The sequence below is a fragment of the Cervus elaphus genome, chromosome X, assembly GCF_910594005.1.
Source record: "Cervus elaphus chromosome X, mCerEla1.1, whole genome shotgun sequence".
Classification (NCBI taxonomy): domain Eukaryota; kingdom Metazoa; phylum Chordata; class Mammalia; order Artiodactyla; family Cervidae; genus Cervus; species Cervus elaphus.
Genome location: NC_057848.1, coordinates 40,603,988 through 40,625,880, shown reverse-complemented (window position 1 = coordinate 40,625,880; position 21,893 = coordinate 40,603,988). Strand labels below are relative to the sequence as shown.

The following is a 21,893-nucleotide window of genomic DNA, read 5'->3' as shown; positions in this document are numbered from 1 at the left end:
AGAAGGGGACGACAGAGGATGAGATGGTTGGATGGCATCACCGACTCAATGGACATGGGTTTGGGTGGACTCCGGGAGTTGGTGATGGACAGGGAGGCCTGGCGTGCTGCAGTTCATGGGGTCACAGAGAGTTGGACATGACTGAGCAACTGAACTGAACTGAACTGTGAGGGTATTGGTTCCAGGACTTGCTGTGGATAACAAAATTCTCAGATGCTAAAATCCCATAATTGGCCCTTTGTATCAGTGTTTCAGCATCCATAGATTCAACCAACCCTGGATTGTGTGTGTATTTATTGCAAAAAAAATACACATATAAATGGATCCGCACAGTTCAAATCTGTGTTGTTCCAGGGTCAACTGTACAGTCATTCTTTGGGTATCCACTGGGGATTTGTTCCAGGGTCCTCACCCCCACCCCACGGATGCTCAAATTCCTGGTGTAAAATGGCATAGTACAGTTGGCCTTTGTACCCATGGACTCTGCAACCCCAGATAGTGAGAGCCAACTGTAGTGTTTATTATTGGGTGCTATATTTGCATATGTTTTACATTTGCTATTATTGTGCTTATGCTGTGTGTGTAATTTTTCTGAAGTGAATGTGCAGTAGTTGTGTTAAATTTGTTTCTAAATGAATACAGGAAAGTAGAAGAAATGCTTGAACAAATGAATAATTGCAAAACACTTACCGGTTTAATAATTTCATACTGATTCCATCCCTGAGGGGTTAGCCCCAAGTCACCGAAGTGCAAATGGGGATATGAATGTCAAAAAGTGTGATGGAGGTTATCCCATTTTTTTCCACTCTAAAGAAAATGGACATAGAGATAGGACCCTGTTTCTCATTTTGGAGAAATAAAACTTTGCAGGAACATAAGTAAATAGGTGGCGCAAATGTTACTAACCATATTCTTAAGTAATTTTAAAAATGAGTGTTTCTCTGTTATTTGAAAACGCACAGTGATTTTTAAAAAGAAAAATATCCTTAGGTAACCAAATTGTCGTTTTCCTGAAGTAAATGTCTTTTTTTCTTAAGATATGAAAGTCTGGTTTTAATATCAGAATATTTATTTAGAAACAATCAACCTGGCAATTTGACTCTGGGCTCCTCAAAACACATATACACATCCTTTGTTTGCTGAATGTCTTTGTAAAGATTTGAGGACTATTGCTAAGCCTGTAATAACAGTGCCAAATTCTTTATTAAAAGATAAAACTGTACTATTTCATTTTCCAGAAATACCACAGAATAACAATGTTTTAGCACTTTGGCATCTGCTTTAAAGCAAATCTGCATTAGTTCTTAGGAAGTGAGAGTTTCAAACAAATATAATTGCTACTGCCTGAGGGGAGATGGTTTGTGATAAGGGAAGAAATGGAAGACACCTGTAGTGAGGAGGTTTGGAAGCATAGAAGACTAAAACAACTGGAATCCTGCTATAACATTTATCTCTTCTGTAGAGGCCAGTGTAAGCTACGTCCATCTGGATTTAGGTACTCGAGTGCTCAGTTCATTTTATTATAAGGTGATTTGCTTATATAGTAGCCCCATAACAGGGACTTTAAGGACAAGTTAATATTTGGGAAAATGCACATTTAGAACACTGTACTCCCTTTCTGCTTCCTTCCATCTTTTACTTTCTTGATGTCTTTCCTTTTTTTATAGTGTTTGATAATAATGGCATTAGCATCAATGGTTGTGTGGCTTACCATCAACTGTTTATAATGCTAAGAACATCAATTTGTATTTCCATATTAAGTAGCCTGCATAATCCAAAGTCTTAGGAAATAGATCTAAAGAAATACTTGGGGTTGAAACTGTCACATAATGAAAAATTTTCTCCTTGCACTATTGAAATTATCATAATAATTATCCTGTCTTACTATTTTTCACGGCACCTACTACCTTCAGTCAGCCTTCCCTTGTGGCTCAGCTGGTAAAGAATCTGCCTGCAATGCAAGAGAACTGGGTTCGATCCCTGGGTTGGGAAGATCCCCTGGAGAAAGGAAAGGCTACCCACTGCAGTATTCTGGCCTGGAGAATTCCATGGACTGTATCGTCCATGGGGTTGTAAAGAGTCGGACATGACTGAGCGAATTTTATTTTCACTTTCACTTACTACCTCCAGTCAGATGCTGTTAATTTTTTGTTGTTGTTGTTATTGTCTTTCTCTTCCCACTAAAATGTATACTACATAAACATGGGAAAATTGTCTTCTCTGCTGAATCACCACTGCTCAGAAAGTTCTTTGCACATAGTAGGTACACAATAAAAATCAGTTGAATTACTTTGATTTTCAATGTTTTCTCTTATTGTTAGTAGTAGGGCTCTACTTATGCATGATTGGACCATTCTTTTAAAGTCTTATCCAAATATTACTAGGATCACTTTTTTAAAATAATTTTTTAAAATTCAGGCTTAAATTTAAGAAAGTAGGGAAAACCACTAGGCCATTTAGATATGGCCCATATCAAATCCCTTATGATTATACAGTGGAGGTGATGAATAGTTTCAATGCATTAGATCTGGTAGAGAGATTGCCTGAAGAATTATGGATAAAAGATCGTAACATTGTACAGGAGGCTGTGATCAAAGCTATCCCCATGAAAAAGAAATGCAAGAAGGCAAAGTGGTTGTCTGAGGATGCTTTACAAATAGCTGAGGGAAGAAGAGAAGCCAAAGGAAAGTAAGAAAGGGAAAGTATACCCCACTGAATGCAGAGTTGTAGAGAATAGCAATGATAGATAAGAAAGCCTTCTTTAAGTGAACAGTGCAAAGCAATAGAGGATAACAATAGAATAGGAAAGACTAGAGATCACTTCAAGAAAATTGGAGATATTAAGGGAACAATTCATTCAAAGCTGAGCACAATAAATGACAGAAATAGTAAGGACCTAACAGAAGCAGAAGATATTAAGAAGAGGTGGCAAGAATACACAGAAGAACTATACAAAAAAGGTCTTCATGACCTGGGTAACCTAGAGCCAGACGTCCTAGACTGAAGTCAAGTGGGCTTTTGGAAGCATTACTAGGTACAAACCTCGTGGAGATGATGGAAATCAAGCTGAACTATTTAAAATCCTAAAAGATGATACTGCACTCAATATGTCAGGAAATTTGGAAAACTCAACAGTGGTCATAGACCTGGAAAAGGTCAGTTTTCATTTCAATCCCAAAGAAAGGCAATGCCAAGGAATATTCAAACTTCAGTACAATTGCACTCATTTCACATAAGAGCAAGGTAATGCTTAAGAAATATCAGTCCTGCCCAAGGAGCTAGGAGTAAACATTATGGAACAGTAGATATTTGCACTGGGCATTGGCTCCAATACCTTGGCCACCTGATGTGAAGAACTGACTCATTTGAAAATACCGTGATGCTGGGAAAGATTGAAAGTGGGAGGGGAAGGGATTGACAGAGGATGAGATGGTTGGATGCCATCACCGACTCAATGGACATGAGTTTGAGTGAACCCCGGGAGTTGGTGATGGACAGGGTGGCCTGGTGTGCTTCAGTCCATGGGGTTGCAAAGAGTTGGACACGACTGAGCAACTGAACTGAACTGAACTTGGCTTCACTAGGCACATTAGGAGTAGAGGGTGTGACGGGAGTGGGACATGATCAAATGCATAGAAGGTAGACTAACTGAAGTGTAGTGGAATGGAAGGCAGATGCAGAAGTTAAAACTTCAGAAGGGTTGAAGCTAGATTGTGAAGGATGTAGAATGCTGTGCTATGAAACTTGTACATGCATGCGTGTTAAGTCGCTTCAGTAGCATCTGATTCTTTGTGACCTTATGGATCATAGCCTGCCAGGCTTCTCTGTCTATGGAATTCTCTAGGCAAGAATACTGGAGTGGATTGTCAGCCTTCCTCCAGGGGATCTTTCCTACCAAAGGATCGAACCCTGTCTCTTATATCTCCTGGGTTGGCAGGCAGGTTCTTTACTACTAGCGCCACCTGGGAAGCCCAAGAAGCTTGTACATTATGACATAAATAATGGGGATATTGAAGATTTTGGTTCCTATTTCTATCTGGTTTTAGTTCTGAGGGTTGACTAGCTGGTGGTCATCCCTGGTTGACTTTGCCCTGGGAAGTAAATTTATATCCCCCCGCCCCACAAAGTACAGAGAAATGTTTAAAAACCAATTTATTAATTAACAATGATAAATGTTTTTGCCAAAAGAATTGGAGTACATATTTTCATGTCTAACTTGGGAAATTACAATTGGGACATTTTACATTTCAGGGAGGAAGAAATTTTTCTCTACTTTTCTAGGTTCTTCTGGCTGGTCTAAGAATTAAATTGAAATGAGACAGATTAATGGGTAAAATTAATTGAAAATCTGTATATGGGAGAGACCAGGGAGAAGTGAGTAACTCTCCAAAACGACTGAAGTCCTCACCTTAAATACCATCTTCAGGTAAAGACAAAAGAGGATATTGAGGGTGAGGAAAGTCAGTTATGTGGGGAGATCAGAAACCACACAGTAAATAAGGATAAGTTTGTTACGCAGTTTTAAGTAGTTGCCTTCTCAGTTGATTTCTAGAGTTTCTAAAGATTTGGTCTTCCTTCTTGTCTATTTCCACCAGGGAAACATCCCTTACAAAAGGAAATATCCTTTACAAATGTAAATGTTCCTTTAGAAAGGGTAACACTTGATTTTAGAGTTTTTCCCTTGTCTGCTGTATCTCAGAAAATAATCAGCTTAAAATAGTTATTTTGCCAAAGAGACATTATACCCAAGCAGGACCCCATGGGGCTTTGGGTGTTCGAATATGGCCACTCCATCCCCCAATATCCTTTATTTTAGCTGCTCTCTGAAATAACCTGGTTGCTCAGAAGATAAAGAGTCTTCCTGCAATTGGGGAAACTTGGGTTCTATTCCTGGGTTTGGAAGATCCCTTGGAGAAGGGAATGGCTACCCACTCTAATATTTTGACCTGGAGAATTCCACTGACAGAGGAGCCTGGCAGGCTACAGCCCATGGAGTCGCAAAGAATTGGGTATGACTGAGCGACTTTCACACACACTGAAATAGCTGGATAACAGTATCTGAGGAATGTTTCTGGAGTTGTTTCACAGATGTTAAAATGCCCATCAAATGGAATAAATTAAGTACTTGATGATCATGAGCACATAGCCCCCAGACCTTCTGGTGCCTAAGGAATGATAATATTCATCCCTGTGACACCGCTCTGTTACCTCACCATCAACCAATTGAAGAATTGTGCAGGAAGTGATAATTTACTCTGTGCCCTACCCCTCACTTGACCTTTAAAAATGCTTTCCTGAAACCCATAAGAGAGTTACTGTGTTTTAAGCACTAGTTGCCCTGGACTCCTTGCTTGATGCCCTGCAATAATTCCTGCACTTTATTTCACCACAACCCAGTGTCAGTAGATTTACTTTATTGCCTGTGAGTGAGCAGACCCAAGTTTGGCTCAGTAACAACATACTTTGGGGTGGCAAATTCTGTTCCCCTACAGGCACAAGGTTGCTTAGATGAATGAAAAGGTAAAGGGGCTTGTCATTAAGGAGACAAATCTGTGATAACCAAGTGAAGTAAATGCTCTTCTTACAGAGATGTTCCTGGTGCATATGTTAGGGTAAGCACACTGACTGAAACCGCCCACCCTGGCCAGGCACTATAGTACCCATTTGCATGGGTTGTTTTATGGCAAGAGGTCCTAGTAAAGAACACGGAACTAATAAACCACCACCAACCAGAAGAGTTTGGGAAAGGTCAAAAGGTGACACCGTGTGTCCAACCACCTCCCATCATCCTTCTCGCTTGCATCCATCTCGGCTGAGCAATGCATGTGCCTCCAGAAAGCACTCTGAGTCAGAATGATTGGCCAAAGACAACCTGGAAACTAATCCCATCACCATAAAACCTGAAGCCGTGAGCCCCGTGGTAGAGCATCCTCCTGGTTTCCCCTTACTCAACTGCTCTCCACCAGGGTGCCCCTTCCCAATAAAATCTCTTGCTTTGTCAGCAAATGGGTCTCCCTGGATAATTCATTTCTGTGTTAGACAAGAGCCCACTTTCAGCCCTGAAAGGGGTCCCCTTTCCTGGAACACATAGACACAGCCCAATTTTGAGTCGCTCATTAGGGACAGAGTTAAATGACTTATTTGACCCTCGGTCTCCTAATTCTCCTCCAGTACCTAACTGAACAGTCTATACTCTTTTGTTCTGTAATTTAGACACACTTTCCAATATTAGAATGCTCTTACTGCTTTGTTTAGAAAATCCCACTAGGGATATGAGAGGACCCAGGGTATTCATCCATCAATCATCTTAATTTATTCTCCTTAAAAATCCAGCAAATAATGAATAATCTACACCATAGGCAAAACATATATCTCAGACTTTGAAGTGTAACAACCAGCATATATCTATAATGCCATGGAATTTTGTACCTGAAAATTGATATCAGTGTACTAAAAAAGTTAATATGGCACCAAAAATCAATTCAGTATTTCTACCTGAAGCCAAATCAGAGAATGTGTAAGGTCATTGTCAAATGATAACTCCAGATGTAATTAACAGGAAGGGAATAGAAAATAAAAGGGGAGAGAGAAGAGAAAAATGAGTTGGAGGGAAGAGCAACCATGTTCAGGAAAAGGAGAAACTTTTCAACTTTGTCATAGGACAGACGATACGAGTTAGCTTAAAAATGGCCATTTGAAGCAGTAACTCTGTGGCTATTACTGATAGATTCCCCCCATCTCTTCATTCTTACTGCCTCTTTTTGTAAGGACAGGCTAAAGTGGAACATTACTGAGAGGAGGAGGCGTATTTGTTAAAGTTGGAGTAGGAACAAGGAGAGAGAGACTCTCCATCCTCCTCAGAAAGTGAGATATTGCCTCAGGTCTCTATGGATTTGAAAGCCACATTTATGTGGTAAGGTTTGAATAGCCTTTCTTTGGCTGTGTAAGAAATGCTGTCCTCTTAACCAGATATTTTTCAGCTCATCTGACATTTATTACTTAGTCTGACATTATTTCAAATACCCAGAAGAAAAGATGAATGTGGGATTCAATTCACAAAGAACTCTTGCAAGAATGGAAAGGCATTATGACCTTTTCCTAGACCGTTTTGGTGTTGATTTTCTCTTTTTTTTTAACTCAGCCTCTGGTTATTAAGCTCACTCTGCTCTCAGTAGAATGATTTATTTTGAATTTCATTAACAAAATTGACCAACAATGAAAATCTCCAGTGTTTGGCTTTAGTATGGCAAAGCTGCTGGAAAGGGGGCTTGAGACATGGAGAAACCACATTTGAAAGTTCAGTGTGGGACGATATAAAGCAAACTGTTTATAACTCAAGTCCAAGGCTCCGAATGATTGGATCATCTCTCTGGTGTTCTGTACTCTTTCCTAGACAGGCAATTGGTCATTTATTTAGTGAACATTTATTAATAAATGCTGATTGTTTATTAGGAAACTGGAGATACAGAAATAAATCACGTGCCACAACATCCCCCAAGGAACTGATAGTGTAAGAGGGGACACTTAGTGTAAGAGACAGAAATCAGTAATTACAATGCAGTAACATAAGAGCTGAGATAGGCATACTAAATAGGGTTCTATGGAGATACATGGGAGGTCACTCCTTCCCATTGGAGGCTTAAGGAGTAAGATTATGCTTAAGCTTGTAGGGAAGGAAAAATCGTTTTCCCTCTACCCTTCTAGGTTCTTGGCTGAGAACTACCCTGTAATATATGACAAATTAATGGGAGAAATACCAAGCACTGTCTTAAATACCATCTCCTGCTAATGACAAAAATGTTATCTGAAGTTAACAGGAAAAGCTTAGCAAAGGAGAGTTTGACCGTTATAATGCAATTTAAGGTGGTGCTTGTGGTAAAGAATCCTGCCTGCCAATGCAGGAGACATTAGAGACTCATCCCTGGGTTCCATCCCAGGGTCAGGAAGATTCCCTGGAGGAGGGCATGGCAATCCACTCCACTTGGCTCTAGAATCCCATGGACAGAGGGGCCTGGTGGGCTACAGTCCATAGAGTCGTTCAGAGTTAGACATGACTGAAGTGACTTAGCATGTACGCTCTCCATAGATTAGAGTTGCTAAATTTATTCATCCTCTTCCTGGTAAGGAAAGGTAGTTGTTGTTTGGTCACTAAGTCGTGTCCTACTTTTTGTGACTCCATGGACAGTAGTCCGCCAGACTCTGTCGATGCGATTCTCCAGGGAAGGATACTGGAGTGGTTACCATTTCCTTCTCCAGGGTATCTTCCTGATCCAGGAATTGAACTCATGTCCCTTACATTTCCTACTTGGCAGGGGGATTCTTTACCACTGAGTCACTAGGAAAGCCCTAAGAAGAGGGAGACACCTTTACAAGTGGAGATTTTTCCTTTATAAATATAAATGTCTCTTACAAACTAGCACCTCCTACTAAGTTTTCAGAACTTTTTCTGTCTACTATTTCTTTCTTTTTAATGGAAGTATATTGGATTTACAATATCCCGTTAGTTTCAGGTATACAGCAAAGTGCTTCCATTATACATATGCACATACATATATATGTGTGTGTATATATATATAATTTTTCACATTCTTTTCCATTATAGGTTATACAAGTTGTTATAGTTCCCTGTGCTATGCAATCGGTCCTTTTAAATCTGTTTTTTATATAGTAATGCCTGCTGTTTCTTAAAACTAGTAATCCTTAAGCCAAAGATGTTTATTTTGCAGAGGTGTATTATATTCCCCTTCAAGATGAATCAGAAAGTTCCAATTGAGCTGGATCCTCTAGGCAGAAGAAACTACAAATAGAAAAGCATGGACATACACAGTGAATTGCCAATACATTGTATGACTAGAGGGTAGGGGATGCCTTCAGGAGATGGATGGATAGAATTGAAGTCAGAGAGGTTGACAGGGGTTAGTTCTATCAGGCAATCTCACATATGCTCTTCTTGGGAGTTTGAAATAAAAGTCACAAATCTGTTTTATCTCCAATAGTGTTTCTTTGTAGGTTTTTAGTCATCTAGGCACCGTTTTTGTTTCTTTTTTCCATCTAGTTTCCCCTGTAGCTGTTGCCTTTCACATAATAGTTACTCATTAAAGCTTCAGAAACTTTGAACTCACTGGCAGGCCAGGTTGACTGAAACCATGGCCCTAAAACAGAGCAAAGATACTATGAGGTTAATGAGTCTGGACTGGAAAATATCCTTTGTGTCATTAGTGCTAAGCCCCGAGAAGTAGGAAATCTGCTATGTTGAAGTTTCTGTCTAGAAATGGAATGATGCTAGTGAGAAACAGACCATTTCAGGCTAGGCTTCATGGATAAATGCCCATCCTGGTGAGGCTACTCTAGATCCTGAGTTTGTGTCTTGGTTTTTCAGAATATACAGTCATTGTTATCAATTTTCCCATACTGATACAAAATTAGACAACTGTCATTTTTCAGATACCCTTTTTCTTAGTTTATGATAAGAATTGTGTCCAGCAGTATATCAGGTGTTAATTCTTTGCACAGGGCACACCCTCCTGGTTGGCAAGTTAACTCTAGAGATGAAATGGTATGTTAGAATATGACTTTGTGAATATAGAGTTAGAACAAAGGCCTCTGATGTTCTCAGGGGACATTTCCCTCCAGCTATGTTGGTGTGACAGACTGTCCTTCTCCACTCCAGAAATAGTCCTCTCCAGAGAACTGGTATTTGTTTTTAGAATCAGAGCACTGATTCCCCTGGACAGAGCACACTGACATTTTCTCACACTTTGGCTCTCCCTAAATCCATGCAAACACTCTCCCACCCCTGCTGTTATGACATTGCTTGTCACAGCCTAGCTTACATTAATCATAGTTTAGTCTGGATGGAAACTGAGATGACATTGGAAACTCATCAGCAGCACATTTGCACACCATCTCTTGGAAAGGAAAGAATTTTTGTAGGTGGCCTGCTGTATCCATTACTTTGTTTCACTTTCAGAAAGTAATTTCTAGTTGGACAGACAATCTTGGGGAATAGTTTCCAGTTTGAACCTGTTGCATCCCTTATATCCTAGTGCTAACTTAGTCAATTAAAAGTCATGGATTGTTGGACTTCTCTGGTGGCTCAGTGGTAAAGAATCCACATGCCTGCCCTGAAAGCATGGGTTCAATCACTGGTCTGGGAATATTCCCACATGCTGAGGAGCAATTGAGCCCATGTGCCACAACTATTGAACCTGTACTCCATAGAGCACGGGAGCCACAACTACTGAGCACAAGTACCACAACAAGAGATGCCACTGCACTGAGAAGCCCGTGCATAGCAATTGGAGAGTAACTTGCTGCTATGAGAAAAAAAACACCTGGGCAGCAACAAACACACAGCACAGGCAAAAATAAATAAATTTTTTTTTAAAGAGTCATGGATTGTCAAAGAGGAAAAAAATTGGAGAGTTCCAGTTTAGTAATTTGTGAACATTTTTAAGGCACTAACATTCTTTTTTGACAAATGGAATTGTACCCAGAATACATATAAAAATATTAAAGCCTACATGTGAGGGAACACTGATCTCTTTTCATCATCTGCTCATTGTACAGATGGGAAATCTGATGTTCATAGAGGGGGAGTGATTGTCCCAGGATAACCCAGCTGGTCAGTGTCTAGAAGTGATTCTCCTGACTCCTAGTCCATTGATATATTTACTCTGTCATGTACTATTCATGAAACGTGTAAAAACACAGAGATGGAAAAGGAAACTGATGCCTGTGTTGAATGACTTTTGCAAGTACTCACTGACAATTCTAACTAGAAAATCCCCATTGAAAACTTTCAAATGCTCTTTTGATGGGGGAAAAATGACCAGTAGGAGGGATCATTTTTGCTGTTGGAAATTTCTTTCTACTAGTGTCTCTCTATACCAATACATGTTCCAACCATTTTTGTTATTCAAACAGTCTAGTCTGGTGCTATTTATTGCAACCACATTCATGCTTTAAAAAATGCACGTTAAATATTATCAACAGAAGCATAGAATATTTATTGAATATTATCAGTGTAAATATAGAATACCTCTGCCAGAAATCCTGGGAAATTTAATATAGCACGCATGCAAGTATTAGTATAGGGAGTGGTTGTTGGGAGTAACGTCAGAATATTTTTATTGTTGCATGGGAACAGTTTCAGCTGGATGGTCTTTCCATACCTGAGAGATTTTATTTTTCTTTAGATATTATAACTTGAGTTGGCCCTGATGTCCAAGTAGCACTGACTCTAGAAGATAGGTAGCATGTTCAGAGGAATACAGTTTGGGGTTCCCCTTGAGTGCAATTGTTATGTTACCCTGTCTGGCTATTAAAATGGGAGCTGTTAGATGAGTTCTTGGATGTTTGGTCTGGGTGAATGAAATGTCTTAGCTCTTGTTTGGGGCTCCATGTCTGCCTTTGGAAAATGAGAGGAGGCTAAGATTAATCTCATAGGTCCCTAGCCATTCTGATAATATATAATCTGTCATTCAGAATCTGTGACAAATGTAGCATCATGTGGTACATGTGTACATCATGTGACAAATGTAGCACCACATGTGTGACTTGCTTCTCAGCCCAGGCGTGGACTCTTCTCAGGGGCCTTACCCCTCTGATCTATAATAATGACTACCTGGCTGCTCTTTATTGCATGTGTAGTTTCTGACTATTTAATCATCTAGCGAATTCTCTGTGACTACCTACGGAGGGTCAGGTACTGTCCTACACATTGGGGTCACAAAGATAAAGGTCCCCATACAAATGGAAGAGAGAAAGAAGCAAACAGGTAGCTGGGCAGGGACAATGCATTGTCATAGGTGTTCATGGAGAGCCTGAATATGGGGCTTCTGGGGATAGGGAAGAGTATACAGCTCCATGGGGATTGAGGAGACATGGTCAAAGTTTTGAGAAGGAAGTGAAGACCGAGGTAAACTTGGAAGAGAAAGTCAGTTGAATTGGAAGAGGTGGAGTACTCTAGGCAGAAAGTGTAGCTCGAAGAGTTGCTGTAAGACAAATGTGTAGAGGCACCTGTGTTGTTGTTCAGTCACTCAGCTGTGCCCAACTCTTTGCGATCCCATGGACTGTAGCACGCCAAGCTATTCTTTCCTACACTGTCTCCCAGAGCTTGCTCAAACTCATGTCCCTTGAGTCAGTAATGCCATCCAGCCATCTTGTCCTCTGTCGTGCCCTTCTCCTCCTGCCTGCAGTCTTTCCCAGCATAAGGGTCTTTTCCAATGAGTTAGCTCTTTACATCAGATGGCCAAAGTATTGGAGCTTCAGCTTCAGCATCAGTCCTTCTAATGAATATTCAGTATTGATTTCCTTTAGGATTGACTGGTTTGATTTCCTTATAGTCCAAGAGACTCTCAAGAGTCCTGTCTAACACCACAATGCAGAAGCATCAATTCTTCAGCGCTCAGCCTTCTTTAAGGTCCAACTCTCACATCCGTACATGACTACTGGAAAAATCATGGTTTTGACTATATGGACTTTTGTCAGCAAACTAATGTCGTTCCTTTTTAATATGCTGTTGAGATTTGTCATAGCTTTTCTTCCAAGGAGCAAGCATCTTTTAATTTCGTGTCTGCAGTCACCATCTGTAGTCACTGTTTTCATTGTTTCCCCATCTATTTGTCATGAAGTGATGGGACCAGGTGCCATAATCTTGGTTTTTTGAATGTTGAGTTTTAAGCCAGGTTTTTCTTTTTTTTTTTTTTTTAATTTTTTTTATTTTTTTAAATTTTTTTATTAGTTGGAGGCTAATTACTTCACAACATTTCAGTGGGTTTTGTCATACATTGATATGAATCAGCCATAGATTTACACCTATTCCCCATCCCGATCCCCCCTCCCACCTCCCTCTTCACCCGACTCCTCTGGGTCTTCCCAGTGCACCAGGCCCGAGCACTTGTCTCATGCATCCCACCTGGGCTGGTGATCTGTTTCACCATAGATAGTATACATGCTGTTCTTTTGAAACATCCCACCCTCACATTCTCCCACAGAGTTCAAAAGTCTGTTCTGTATTTCTGTGTCTCTTTTTCTGTTTTGCATATAGGGTTATCATTACCATCTTTCTAAATTCCATATATATGTGTTAGTATGCTGTAATGTTCTTTATCTTTCTGGTTAAGCCAGGTTTTTCATTCTCCTCTTTCACCTTCGTCAAGAGGCGCTTTAGTTCCTCTTTGCTTTTGCCATAAGGGTCGTGTCATCTGCATATCTGAGGTTATTGATATTTCTCCCAGCAGTCCTGAATCCAGCTTATGCTTTATCCAGCCAAGTATTTCTCATGATGTACTCTGCATATAAGTTTAAACAGAGTGACAATATACAGCCTTGACGTACTCCTTTCCCAATTTTGAACAAGTTCGTTGTTCTATGTCCGGTTCTAACAGTTGCTTCTTTACCACATACAGGAATATAGGTTTCACAGGAGACAGGTAAGGTGGTCTGGTATTCTCATTTCTTGAAGAATTTTCCACAATTTGCTCTGATCCACACAGTCAAAGGCTTTAGCATAGTCAATTAAACAAAAGTAAATGTTCTTCTGGAACTCTCTTGCTTTTTTGATGATCCAATGGATGTTGGCAATTTGATCTCTGGTTCCTCTGCCTTTCCTGAATCCATCTTGAACATCTGGAAGTTCTTGGTTCATGTACTGTTGAAGCCTGGCTTGGAGAATTTTGAGCATTACTTTGCTAGCGTATGAGATGAGTGCAATTGTGCAGTGATTTGAGCATTCTTTTGCACTGCCTTTCTTTGTGATTGGAATGAAAACTGACCTTTTCCAGTCCTGTGGCCACTGCTGAGTTCTCCAAATTTGCTGGCATATTGAGTGCAGCACTTTCACAGCATCATCTTTCAGGATTTGAAATAGCTCAACTGGAATTCCTTCTCCTTCATTAGCTTTGTCCCTAGTGATGGTTCCTAAGGCCCACTTTGACTTCACACTCCAAGATGTCTGACTCTAGTTGAGTGATCACACCATCATGGTTATCTGGGTCTTGAAGATCTTTTTGTATAGTTCTTCTGTGTATTCTTGCCACCTCTTCTTTTTTTTTTTTTGCCACCTCTTCTTAATATCTTCTGCTTCTGTTAGGTCCATACTGTTTCTTTCCTTTATTGTGCACATCTTTGCATGAAATGTTCCCTTGGTATCTCTAATTTTCTTGGAGAGATCTCTAGTCTTTCCCATCTATTGTTTTCCTCTATTTCTTTGCATTGGTCACTGAAGAAGGCTTTCTTAACTCTCCTTGCTATTCTTTGGAACTCTGCATTCAGATGGGTATAAAGGAGAAAACTCCTTTGGCTTTCACTTCTTGTCTTTTCTCAGCTAATTGAAAGGCCTCCTTAGATAGCCATTTTGCCTTTTTGCATTTGTTTTTCTTGGGGATGTTTTTGATCACCGCCTTTATATATCAGTGTATTTAGGGGTATATACCTAAAGATTTATATCAGTCTGATTTTGATGTTGACAATCTGGTGATGTCCATGTGTAGAGTCTTGTGTTGTTGGAAGAGCGTGTTTGCTATGCATTCTCTTGGCAAAACTCTTTGCCCTGCTTCATTTTATACTCCAAGGCCAAATTTGCCTGTTATTCCAGGTATCTCTTGATTTCCTACTTTTGCATTCCAGTCATCTATGATGAAAAGGTCATCTTTTTTTGTGTGTTAGTTCTAGAAAGTCTTGCAGATCATCAAAGAACTGTTCAACTTCAGCTTCTTCATTATTAGTGGTTGGGGCATAGACTTGAATTACTGTGATGTTGAACTGTTTGCCTTGGAAACAAAAAAACGACGATCATTCTGTCGTTTTTGAGATTGCACCCAAGTACTGCATTTTGGAATCTTCTGTTGACTATGAGGGCTACTCTATTTCTTCTAAGGATTTCTTGTCCACAGTAGTCTATTTAATGGTCATCTGAATTAAATTCACCTATTCAGGTTCATTTTAGTTCACTGATCTCTAAAATATTGATGTTCAGTCTTGCCATATCCTGTTTGACTACGTTCAATATATCTTTATTCATGGACCTAACATTCCAGGTTCCTATGCAATATTGTTCTTTACGGAATGGACTTTACTTTTACCACCAGACGCATCCACAACTGAGCATCGTTTCTGTTTTGGTTCAGCCTTTTCATTCCTTCTGGAGGTGTTTCTCTGTTCTCCAGTAGCATATTGCGCACCTACCGACCTGGGGAGTTCATCTTTCAGTTTCATATCTTTTTGGCTTTTCATACTGTTCATGGGGTTCTCAATGGAAGAATACTGAAGGGGTTTGCCATTTCCTTCTCCAGTGGATCACATTTTGTCGGAACTCTCCACCATGACCCATCTGTCTTGGTTGGCCTGACATGGTATGGTTCAAAAGTTTCATTGAGTTATACAAGATTGTGATCCATGTGATCAGTTCGGTTAGTCTTCTGCAATTATGATTTTCATTTTGTCTGCCTGTTGATAGACAGGAGGCTTGTGGAAGCTGCCTGGTGGTAGGGACTGGCTGTGGGTAAAACTGTGTCTTGCTCTGATGGGCAGGGCTATGCTGTGTTCAGTTCAGTCGCTCAGTCGTTTCAGACTCTTTGTGACCCTATCGACTGCATCACGTCAGGTTTCCCTGTCCATCACCAACTCTCGGAGCTTGCTCAAACTCATGTCCATTGAGTCTGTGATGCCATCCAACCATCTCATCCTCTGTTGTTCCCTTCTCCTCCTGCCTTCCCAGCAATCTTTCCCAGCATCAGGGTCTTTTCCATTGAGTAAGTTTTTCGCATCAGGTGGCCAAAGTATTGGGAGTTTCAGCTTCAGCATCAGTCCTTCCACTGAATATTCAGGACTGATTTCCTTTAGGATGAACTGGTTTGATATCCTTGCAGTCCAAGGGACTCTGAAGAGTCCCTGCTCAGTAAATCTTTAATCCAGTTTTCTGCTGATGGGTGAGGCTCTGTTCCCTCCCTGTAGTTTGGCCTCAGGACAATCTGTGGTAGTGATAATGGCAGTAATGACCTCCCTTCAAAGGATTTATGCCTGCACACTGCAGGCAACTGTTGTATTCAGTATCCCTGATCCCACCGCAGGCCACTGTCAACACACGCCTCTGCTGGAGACTCCCAGACACTCACAGTCATGTCTGGCTCAGTCTCTTGTGGGGTCACTGCTCCTTTCTCCTGGGTCCTGGTGCACAGAAGGTTTTGTTGTGCCTTCCAAGAGTCTGCTTCCCTGGGGGTTCTCAGTCCTTTTGCCGGATCCCCAGCCTGGGAAATCTGATGTGCTCCCCAAAATTTTTGCAACAGTGGGAGAACTTCTTTGGTTTTAATTGTTCTCCAGTTTGTGGGTTGTCTGCTCGGGGGCTCTATGATGGGGCTAATGGCAACGTTCTCCAAGAGGACTTATGCCACATGCCGCGCCTCCCAGGTCTGCTTAAGCCAGAGTCCCTGTCTCCGTGACAGGTCACTGCTGACCCCTGCCTCCTTAGGAGACACTCAAAGTCAGGTCTGGCTCAATGTCTTGTGGGGGTCACTGTTCCTTTCCGACAGTCCTGGTGCACACAAGTGTTTGTTTGCGCCCTCCAAGCCTCTCTGCAGGTCTGAGATTTGATTTTAACCACGATTGCACCCCTTCTATCATCCTGTTGCACTTCTCCTTTGCCCTTGGACATGGGGTATTGTTTTTTGGTGGAATCCAACATTCTCTTTCGATGGTTGTTCAGCAGCTAATTGTGATTTTGGTGTTCTTGCAGGAGAAGATGAGTGCAAGTCTTTCTGTTCCTCCATCTTGATGGGAAGTGAGGGAACTGTAAGTCATTTTTTGATGTTATCCAGTTTCTGTAAATAGTCAGTACTTTGGAGTCCCTCTCTCTATGCTTAATATTGGGGTGGTTTAAAAAAACACAGAAAGTTTGTAACTCCTGTGGCTTGTGTTCCAAAATTTTATTCGTGAGTCAGCTGTCTGGAATGTGGAATGCATTTTTCCCATAGCAAACAATGGTCTCCATGGTAATTTAGGTTCCCAGGCTTGCCTATGAAAGCCTATATAACCCATAATGTGAAGGATTGTGCTGTATTAATAATAGTATAGATGTTAATGATCATATAAAGCTGTGCTTCTGTGGGAAAAACCATTCCCTGTTTCAAATGTGGGTTCCAGAAAAACTGCCTTTCCCACTGAAGCTTCAGAAGTGTGTAAAGATAGCTTTTGTTAGTCATCCCTCCAGGTCGTAAACCAGTTGGCCCATGAATTTTTTCAGCTATAGGTTATTACCTGTGTCTCTTAGAAATTGGGAGAAGATATAGCAGGAAGAGGGATGGAGTTAAGCAGGTCCATAGAAAGCAAAAAGATATGCAGAAGAAAAGAGAGACAAGAAATTGACCATTGATGTTGGAAAAGAATGGTCCAGGTCCTTGTCCCTTGTCCCAGCTCCCTGTGTCCTCCCCTCCCCCCATGGAGGGAAGAATGAAGCAAATCTGGGAAACTGTGTCCTTCCCAGCATGGGACTAAGGAAAGAGAGAAGGAATTAGCATTTAGTGAGTTTCATGTGCCTCAAGCATTTAACGCACATCTAATATCCAAAAAAGGACTGTCTTATTATTCCTGTTTCCTGGGTAGGAAACAGAGAGGCTAATAAAAGACTTATCCAGGGTCACCCAGCTAGTAAGTAGCAGAGCTGAAAACCATTCTCCAATTCTATGACGTTCCTACAGTGTACATGGGCTATACATGCTATGCTACATGTAGAATATATGCCAGTTGCATGTTTTCAAGGAACAGCCACTGAGACTACTTTCAGTTTTAAAATGTTTAAATTAATTTTTATTAGAGTATAGTTGCTTTACCATGTTGTATTCGTTTCTAGTATACCGCGATATGAGTCAGCTATACGTATACATATGTCCATTCTTTTTTCGATTTCCTTCCCATTGAGGTCACCCCAGAGCATTGAGTAGAGTTCTCTGTGCTGTATAGCAGGTTCTCATTAGTTGAGATTACTTCAGGCAGTAACAGTGCTTGAGCTCTGTATGTTTATGTGGGTGCTGGATACTGATTGCTACGCCCTTAGTCTTCTCTTGGCCTTAAAGATCTTCTAATCGTTAGAGAGTCCAAAGAGTCATGTTTGAAATATGATAGAAATGTATGAAAATTACACATATAAACACAAGTGATGTATCTAAAGCTTAGTAACAGCTCAGGGCCAAATAGCAAAGGCCCCAACTATTTAATTTGAAACAGAGTTGGGCCAAGAGACAGGAGAGTGGGCATCCTGAAAACTCACATGGAAGTGTCCCCTTGTGTGAGAGAAGGGACATTTCTTCCTCTGAGCTGGGTGGGTGAGAGGTAAGGAGGGGACCTGGAACAGATCAACTGGGGAAGGTGAGTTCTAAGATTGTTTTTTAAGGAAAGAGAAGTTATTCTTTATTATAAATGTGAACAATTTTTCACCTTGTTGACATTTAAAGTTTTGATGAAATTTCTATTTTTTTTTCTGGGGAGCAAAATTGAGTAACAAATATTATGCTGCATATAGAATATGTGTCAGTGGCATATTTGAGAGATACATCCTCTGAGAGCTTATGGTTCTTGCTGAGTTTATTTTTTTAAATAAAGCATTTATTTGTCTGTACCAGGTCTTAGTTGCAGCACATGGGATCTTTTTTTTTTTTTTTTTTAGTTTTTGTATGCGAGATCTTTAGTTGTGGTATGTGAAGTCTTATTTAGTCATCGTATGAGGGGTCTATTCCCTGACCACAGATCAAACCTGGGCCCCCAGCATTGGGAGCATGGAGTCCTAGCCACTGGACCACCGGGGAAGTTCCCTCTTTCTGAGTTTATATGCTTTTATCGAACCTTTCTTGAAACAAGTACCTTTACTTCCTCATATTTTTAATCAGCACCTGAAATACCATAGAGGCTTTCTGACTGAACAATTTCTAGCCGCAGAACTTTATTATTATTAAAAGAAAGACTGTTTTGCACCTTCTCCCAAGCATTGATGAACACAAAATCCTCTGAAATCCACTGGATTTATTCCATAGGAATCACAGGACTGAGATCTAGGCATCTGGAATGTTTTAAGTTTTGCTGTAAGTCTATATGTTGATGCATTTTTAAATAAAGAAAGTTTACATTTTAGAGGACAAAAGTCCTAGAGGTATTCAATAGAAATGAAACAGCAGAAATGATAGAGTGCCACATAGACCTGTTCATGTTATTTATATCCATTCATCTATTCATTAATTTATATTATTAATGATTTATTTAATTCATCTCTGTGCTACATTATTAAGAGCTGCAAGAGGCTGCAAAATAAACACATCTTCCTTATCCAGAAGGAGTTTATAGTTGGAGATATACTTGTTACTTAAATAAGACTGTATGTCATAAGACAGGTATAGATTGGAGAGGGAGGTATTGTTGTGGCTTAGAGTGGCTGGTAGAAGCTCTGTAGATAAAAAATTTGTGCTGAAACCAAAATGTCCATTGAAAGATGAATAGATAAAAAGATATGGTATATATACACAATGGAATATTACTCAGCTATAAAAAGAAATGAATTAATGCCATTTGCAGCAACATGGATGGACCCGAGATCATTATACTAATTGAAGGAAACCAGATAGAAAGAAAATATATGATATCATTTATATGTGTTATCTAAAAACATAATATAGATGAACTTACTTACAAAATAGAAATAGCCTCACAGATATAGCAAAGAAACTTAAGTTTACCAAAGGGGAAGGTGGGGGTGGTGGTGGTGGGAGGATTAAATTCGGAGTTTGGGATTAACAGATACACACTATTGTATATAAAATAGATATGCAACAAGGACCTACTGTATAGCACTGGGAACTGTATTCAATATCTTGTAATAACCTGTAATGGAAAAGAATATTAATATATTCATATATATATATACATGCAACATTGTAAAAACTCTAATTCAATAAGAAATTTTTAAAAATTTAAAGGAAATTTTGTGCCGAGACTTGAGGAATGGTTAGAAGTTGGAAAATATGAGAATTAAAATAAGGAATCCAATATGAGTAAATATGCACAGGAAGACTTCAGGGGCCAGTGAAGAGACTGCATTGGCTCTAACAGAGGATTTGTATAAAGGGGTGCATTTGTGCTAAGTCGCTTCCGTCGTGTCCGACTCTATGCTACCCCATGGACTGCAGTCCACCAGGCTCCTCTCTCCATGGCATTCTCCAGGGAAGAATATGGGAGGGGGTTGCCATGCCCTCTTCCAGGGTATCTTCTCAACCCAGGGATTGAACCCGTATCTCCTGTGGCTGCTGCATTGCAGGTAGATTCTTTAGTGCTGAGCCACTAAGGAAGCCCATTTATTTTTATTTTTTTATTTATTTTTTATTAGTTGGAGGCTAATTACTTTACAATATTGTAGTGGGTTTTGTCATACATTGACATGAACATGAATCAGCCATGGAGTTACATGTATTCCCCATCCCGATCCCCCCTCCCACCTCCCTCTCTACCCGCTCCCTCTGGGTCTTCCCAGTGCACCAGGCCCGAGCACTTGTCTCATGCATCCAACCTGGGCTGGTGATCTGTTTCACCCTAGATAATATACATGTTTCGATGCTGTTTTCTCGAAACATCCCACCCTCGCCTTCTCCCACAGAGTCCAAAAGTCTGTTCTGTACATCTGTGTCTCTTTTTCTGTTTCGCATATAGGGTTATCGTTACCATCTTTCTAAATCCCATATATATGTGTTAGTATGCTGTAATGTTCTTTATCTTTCTGGCTTACTTCACTCTGTATAATGGGCTCCAGTTTCATCCATCTCATTAGAACTGATTCAAATGAGTTCTTTTTAACGGCTGAGTAATATTCCATGCTGTATATGTACCACAGCTTTAAGGAAGCCCATTTAAAGGGGTGTGTGCTGCGTGCTAAGTCACTTAAGTCGTTTCCAACTCTTTGCGACCCCATGGACTATAGCCCACCAGGCTCCTCTGTCCTTGGGGATTCTCCACGCAAGAGTACTACAGTGGGTTGCCATTTCCTCCTAGAGGGGAACTTCCTGACCCAGGGGTCAAACCTTTGTCTCTTAAATCGCCTGCATTGGCAAGCAGGTTCTTCACCACCAGCATCAGCTGTGAATCCTGTGTGAGGAGGTGCATGCTAAGTTGCTCAGTCGTGTCGACTCTCTGTCACCCTATGGACTGGAGCCCACAGGCTCCTCTGTTCTTGGGGATTCTCTAGACAAGAGTACTAGAGTGGGTTTCCATGCCCTCCTTCAGGGGATCTTCCCAACCTAGGGACTGAACCTGCTGCAGTGGAGGCAGATTCTTTACCACTGAGCCACCAGGGAAGCCCTAAAGGGGTAGTCAGATACAATTTTGTAAAGGGGTAAAAGGACAGTGAGAGACAATTTTGAAAAAGCTGATCCGGCCAGCCTATGGAGGGCCTTATATGTCAGACTAAGATCAGACTTTATCCCTTAGGCAGTGGGGAGTCATAATATCATGGTTTTACCACCTTATCTGTCAGACAGGTACTAGACTAGAGATTAATTGTATCTCTATGTATGTATCATATCACAGAGCAGCTCTGCAGTATAAGTAAAATCTTGAAACAAAAAGCAGAGAGGATGGTACTATATGAGAAAAGGAATGAGAAAAAATCGTCATTAATATTCATACCCTGTCACAGTCACAGTTGCACTTCATTTCTTTGTTCTATTCTTAATCCACTTTAAATATTTTTAGCCTTAACTACACTATGTAAAGGATTCTAATGGAAAGTTAGGACCATTGTGCACTTGCTATCCAATTTCCAGACAAGATATGAATCCTCTTTAAATGGATCGGTTAAGAGGGAATGGTGCCTTTAAATTGTCGTAGCAATGTGACTAGTACCAAATTGAGGGCAAATT

At 40.5% G+C, this 21,893-nt stretch overlaps 1 long non-coding RNA gene across 1 annotated transcript in view; it reads left to right on the top strand.

Moving 5' to 3' along the window:
* LOC122689185 overlaps positions 1-21,893 on the top strand; it is a 376,442-nt gene that overhangs the window by 241,902 nt on the left and 112,647 nt on the right. Inside the window, exon 2 of the long non-coding RNA XR_006339732.1 lies at positions 16,736-16,791. This is a non-coding gene — a long non-coding RNA (uncharacterized LOC122689185). The remainder of the gene's footprint in view (positions 1-16,735; positions 16,792-21,893) is intronic.